This window comes from Lygodium microphyllum, chromosome 24 (assembly GCF_053477565.2).
Source record: "Lygodium microphyllum isolate KBCC chromosome 24, Lygodium_microphyllum_v1.1.10, whole genome shotgun sequence".
Lineage (NCBI taxonomy): Eukaryota > Viridiplantae > Streptophyta > Polypodiopsida > Schizaeales > Lygodiaceae > Lygodium > Lygodium microphyllum.
The window spans coordinates 83,505,102-83,511,645 of record NC_141158.1 but is presented as its reverse complement, the minus strand read 5'-3'; positions in this window follow the sequence as shown (position 1 = coordinate 83,511,645).

Sequence of the window (6,544 nt, the reverse complement as noted above, 5' to 3'; positions counted from 1 at the left end):
CCTTCTCGAGTCGGTGCCAGTCGTCCGCGTCTAGCCACTCGGGCTTTGAAGCCCGACTCTTGAGTGCCTTGCGTGCATCCGATCGTCTATGTGACATGTATGCACGTATGCACTCCATCATCCATCCCGTAGAAAACCTATCTGTTGTGGCTGGTACCGGAAGCTCCTCATGCAAGGATGCTACTATGTAGTCCTTGCTCCTCTCCGGTATGTTCTTCCAATGATCCAAGACGTTGTGCTGAAAAACTTGTTGCCACAACTCTCTCATGCGAGCCATCACCCTCTCCCCTCATCATTCATGATGATGGCTCCTGACCGTGCAAGTGAAGATCTCCTGTAGCTCCTCGTCGCTCATCCCTCGACTCATCTTGATGATCTAAATATCCACAAAGGTTACTTGCACAGACAAAAAATGATGTTAGTATAATCAATATAGATCATATAAAGCATGGTAATATAAATCTTAAAAAAATGTCTTACTTTAAATGCATATCTTATGTACCCTTATAAGCGATTCGTCAACGAATTAAGTAGGTAGATGCTCCAAGTATGAAGTACCCTATGGTCCAATGTCAATCTCCTAATACAACTCTGCATACATTGGAAGGTCGATAGACATGTCACCACAAAAGGATAAGTCCACCTCGTTCTCAAAAAATTCTTAGACTCCTGTATTTCTATCATTGTTACTCGATGCTGGCTCCTCTATATGCTTCAAGCTTTCGATGGCCTCCACTCCTTGCAATATGGACCTCTCTATTTGCATATTGTCCTCATCTATGCTCCGAACATCACTTTGATTATATACTCTCGTACTTCAGGGAGCTGAAGGTATAACATACCACCATCGAGGTTGTCGAGGGTTTGGATAGAAAATTACATGTTCACAATCACATACAAGAGAGATTTAACTATGGTGACATGTACCATGTCGTAATACAATTAAAAAACACATGAGTTCATGCACCTATTCATAATGGGCTGGTAACACAAACGTATCATACAAATCTATTCATTTTTTTCCAGAATCTATTTCGATAAATCCAGATGGACCTCGTTGAACTATTTCTCCAGCTTCTTCAAGTACCACTTCGAACCACTGCACATCAAATAGGATCATGGAGAAGCTACGGTAATCCACTGTGACAATACTTTGCAAGTTTCCAAAAATACTCCATATCATCTATACTTGTGTTTAGATCTGTTGCTTGTCATCGGCTCTCTTGCTCAAACCTTGCCATGATACCACAATTTGTTGTGGAGCGCATTTTGTCAATACGCTCCACGCAGAAATGTATATATTTTGTACTGTATATTAAAACACTCAATTAGTTGTCACATATAAAATATAGATATGACAAACTCGAAACACGTCATCACCTTTGGACTACATTCCTTCAAGAGAATTCCCACTCGGCTGAGACCTCCACCCCTTCGCGAGACACTGTGGTCAAAGCTCTATGCAACCATCGCATTGACATAAACCGCGGCATCTCCTCCATGCCCTCAGGATATCAAATCGATCGATGGCACATACTACGTCAAAATTCAAATCGTGCTTCCTCTCGATCTTTCCTAGTTTGCTGGTACCTAGCGACCCACGTCTCCATAGAGGCATGGTGCAACATACAAAAGCGGTTCACTTTCTCCTCCATTGCAACATCCATTCTTTTTTTACCCCATTTCCAACCACCATATCTCCGGTCAGTCTATCATTGTCCTTCGACCATAGCATATTGTTGTCTGAATCCATTGTTGGTAGCCATTGTGAAATATGCACTAGCACCTTAGACACCAACCAACCTTCAGCCATGCTACCTTCTGGCTGAGCTCGTTCTCACACAAAGCCTTTCAGGGTTTTCATGAAGCGCTCCAAGAAGAAGATCCATCGCGTATGGACAGGTCCAGCAATCTTCAATTCATTTATAAAATGCAGAAGAAGGTGGATTTGTATTGTGAGCATGCTAGAAGGTAGGTATTTCTCAAAGAGACAGACCGTTTCCACTGCCCCCCGTCTCGCGGATTCAATAGAGGATGTCTTAATCTCCTTCCGTGAGATCCATTGCACTAAAGTTGACAACCTGTAAATCGCCCTGCGTATTTCTGGAGTAAGGCATCCTGCGATCGTGATCGGTAGTACAAACTGCCACAAACGAGAAAGCATTATGAACAACGACTACACTCCAAATAGCAAAATACATTCATAGTACAAACTTGACATATCTTATGCCAATCATGGGATTTTAGCCCTGATAATTGGTCATCTTTAGAAAATGCAGACCTGAGAGAATGCATCATACCCATCAGAGTGCGGATAGACTTGACTATTTGCTTCACAATGTGCTCTTCTTTAGTGGACAAAACCCAAGGAGTGTGAGGTAGCTGCAAGCGACCATCAACACTCGACTGCGGCTAAAGCGCCTCCATCTTGCCTACCTCCTTCAAATCCATTCGTGTCCCTACAGTGTCTCTCTTCCTGTGATGTGGTCCCATAGCAAGCTGTCCGCATTCTTGAAAATATGCATGGTATCCAACAAGTGGTTGATCTGTAAGTGGGTCCAATATGGCAACTCGTAGAAAATTGAGAACCGTCGCATTCTGTTTGGATGTGACTTCGTGTGGACCATTTTCAGTTTGTACCAGCTTTGGACATTCATACATGCTGGAGGTCGTCCAAGAAAACCTTCCCTGAGTTCATGACCCTCTGGCAAGAAAGTGGTGTGTCCTTGATATACCATGTTCTTCATGGTTCATGACCTTCGGGAGTCTAACTGTGGCCCACACAATGGACATGCATGATAACCTGAGGTAACCAGGCTTGTCCCAACACCTCTATCTAGTGAATACAAACTTGAACGAGCTATGATAGATATTACCAACGAGAACAGAAGCCTACTTACCTGATCACTCTCCGAATCCCGAAAAGTCATGCATGGTCCACATGAGAATGGCTCGAATATTGGTGGACCATCGACCATCTCGCTTGATCATATCTTCCACGGTGACCCTCTCCTTCCATAAAATCTTAAGCTCATCGACTAATGGACGAAGATACACGTCCATATTTTTTACTTTGTAGTGGTCGAGAACGAGTAAGCTAAGGATGAGATGCCTGTCTCCTCTGATATTGATAGTATAGATTGGGTAGTACCTTCCAAGTAGTGGATTGGCTCAAGCACTCTATCCATCGCACACCAACAAACTCTCAGTTGTCCTTGCTATCCTCCTCTCATCGTCTCAAACTAATTATATTTTTCATTTTTTAAGTCAACTTTTTTCTTTTGCATTTTGTATTTTTAATTTATTAGTAATATTTATATTTATTATTATTAATTAATAATACTAATTAATAGCATTTAAATAATATTAATAGTAGTATTTAATAATACTAATGAATAACATTAGTAATTACTATTTTATATTTGATTTTTATTACTAATAATATAATTTAATTTCTAATTAATTTATGTTAAAATAAAAAATATTATTTAAATAGTAGTAGTTACTCAATATAAATTAATAAATTATTATTCACTTAGTTAATTAATAGTTAATTATTAATAGTATTAGAGGAGAATTAATAGTACTAGCTAATAGTAGTAAAATTAATCACTAATTATATATATTGTTAATATTAATTAATATTAAATAGTATTATTTAATAATATTAATACTATTATTCATTATTAATATTGATATTTAGTATTATTATTCATGATTATTTAGTTGTTAATTAAATAATTCATTATAGCAAAATAAATATTATTTATTACTATTTTACATTGATAAATCAAAATAATATTACTATATGATTAATATTAATTAATTTTAATTATGAATAGTATTCATATGATTAGTACTAGCAATAGAATTAGATACTATTATTAACTAGTTCTAATTATTATTATTCATATTACTTACTTTTAGTTAGTTATAGTTTTAATATTATAAATATTAATATTAAGAAATGTTTAGGGTTAATTGATTAGTATGAATGTTAAAAATATTTTGTACTTAGTATCAGATCATGGCCTAACGATTAGAACTTGGGCTCCAATCTTAGGGTAGTGAATGTGATATACTAGACATGAACATGACAATATGAACCCCAATATGCTTGGTCCTAACCTAGTGTAGGGTAATAGAACTATGGTTCAAATAGATAATGGTGAGCTAAAATAATAGGCAACATAAAGGAACACACACACAAAGAAGAGCTCTAGAGGACATGTATGCCTAGATTTTATGATGAAAAGGGGGTAGTTGGTTATCAACGTGATATAGAGAATACTGGGGATTTAGGTGGTAGGAGAGAGTGTGGGAGAGATATAGAGAGAATGTGATGCAAAGATATTTGGAATTTTTTATAGAGGGGAGGGGAGAGAGTATGTGTGTGTTGGGATTGTTTTCTCATCGAAAAGCTGGGATCTCTCCTAGGTTAATCATTCTCGTAGGTATGTGTGTCACTCTTGCGCTCTCTCTCTCTCTCTCTCTCTCTCTCTCTCTCTCTCTCTCTCTCTCTCTCTCTCTCTCTCACATACCTGTACCCATACATACACACTCACTCACACACACACACACACACACACACTCTCTCTCTCTCTCTCTCTCTCTCTCTCTCTCTCTCTCTCAAATATGACACCTATGCCCACACAAAGTCTCTCACTATCACTCTCATATTTGGCATGCATATCCATACATGTGTAGATTGCTTGGGAAATAGTACCATTGTTAAGTATTATACTAAACATAGGGACAAAGATCCACATATACATAGCCTCTCTCTTTGCCAAACCTACTATACACTATAAAAATAGGTAGTTCTTGATCTTGAAGGAGGAAGACATTTGTAATGGCAATGGCAAATGTGTTTTTGATATTAACCATGCAAGTAGCTGAATACAAAGCACACAAATTCATTGCAACAGTGACCATGAGATTGGCCATGTACATGTTCTAGACACCTTACTCTCACAAGACTATCTTGTTGAATAAGGAAGTGAGCCTGTCACAACCTTCCCCTAATACAGTAGACCTCACCTAGAGCCTTCCAACATTGGGAAAACAACAATCACTGTGGAAGCCTCATCAACCCCCCTCCACTCAAGAATATGGCAAAAACCAAGACCATCCCAATCACACTTGATGTGAAAGAGAAGGGGATAGGGCCATCCTCATGTTACAAGTGTACTTAAATACATAATGTCTTCAAAAGGGTAACACCGAGTCTTAGGTCAATGCATTCAAAATACAAGTGTTTTAGAGAGAGTGGACAAGATCCTAGTTTTGCATTATGGAAATGTGTTGTATAAGCTTCCATCGTTAGGAGAGACAACATGCATTCAATAGAGGGTATTGGAGCAAAAGTACAATGGCCATTCATGGACAAAGCCCATGTTAATATGAGGTGTTGGCCACTCAATTTTTGAATCATCAAACCATGTGGCATGGAAAAGTATAAGAATCTTTGTTTGTAATGTCTTTAAAAGTGTTGTAGGATAGCATGCCCTACCTTTTGTCTTTTATTATGACTACATAATACGAATCAACTTTGAGCTCATGCCATGCAGGGAAACTTAATACCAACATACCAACTTTGGAAATATTAATTGATGGTCTTAGAAGCCTCGGACATTTCTATTACAAGAATCCTCCCATTTTCTCTCCAATTGTCAATGAATGGTGTATTATATGATGTTAGCAAAAGCACAATATCAAGATTGTTCATCCATTAGGACACACATAATCATGAGGTGCAAAGAGGCACGTATTGAGCAAATGTGAAAGAGGTTCAAAAAACCATAAAGAAACATGTAAGAGAATTTAGCATAGCTAGGCCTTGACATTTATAAATGACTATGGCTAAAAGACTAGTGACAAGTGCCATGGTTCACAAGCAAGGAGTTCCCATGTTTGACAATGAACTCTCGACAATGCTTGAGGAGCTTCAACCACTTGTTCACAGGAATAAGTAACATATTATTTCATTCAAGGAATAAACATATATTGTAAAATAGCATAATAAAGCCCAATATATGATGTTCAATACTCCATATACGTAAGTTCAAACATATGGTTTATGTAGCATGTGCAAAGAGCGATTAGAGGATGAAATCTTTTCTTTTGAACTTAAAGCAATGTTATGCATGTAGATTTTTCCATGGTAGCCTATTTCTCAAGCAAGCCATTGAAGATGATAAGCATGTGCTTTATATTGTCAATGACATAACCAACATCAAGGTTTGACTTGGTGAATGAATCCTATATGAAGGAATGGTATCGAGGACATACGCAATAGTTAGATATACTTCTACCATATGCATCATATTAATTATTGGATCGTGTGCTCATCAAACCTCAATTATGTTGTTTACTACAAGATGCGTGCCTCATACCAATGTTTAAAGCGATGAAAATTTTCACAAAAAAAATTGCCCTCATCGTTGCTAAACACATTCGTATTAGCGTCTCCAAAGAACCGCCACTATTGGCGTCACAATTAGCATTGTGACACCAATAACGGCGTTGATAGCAACACCAATAG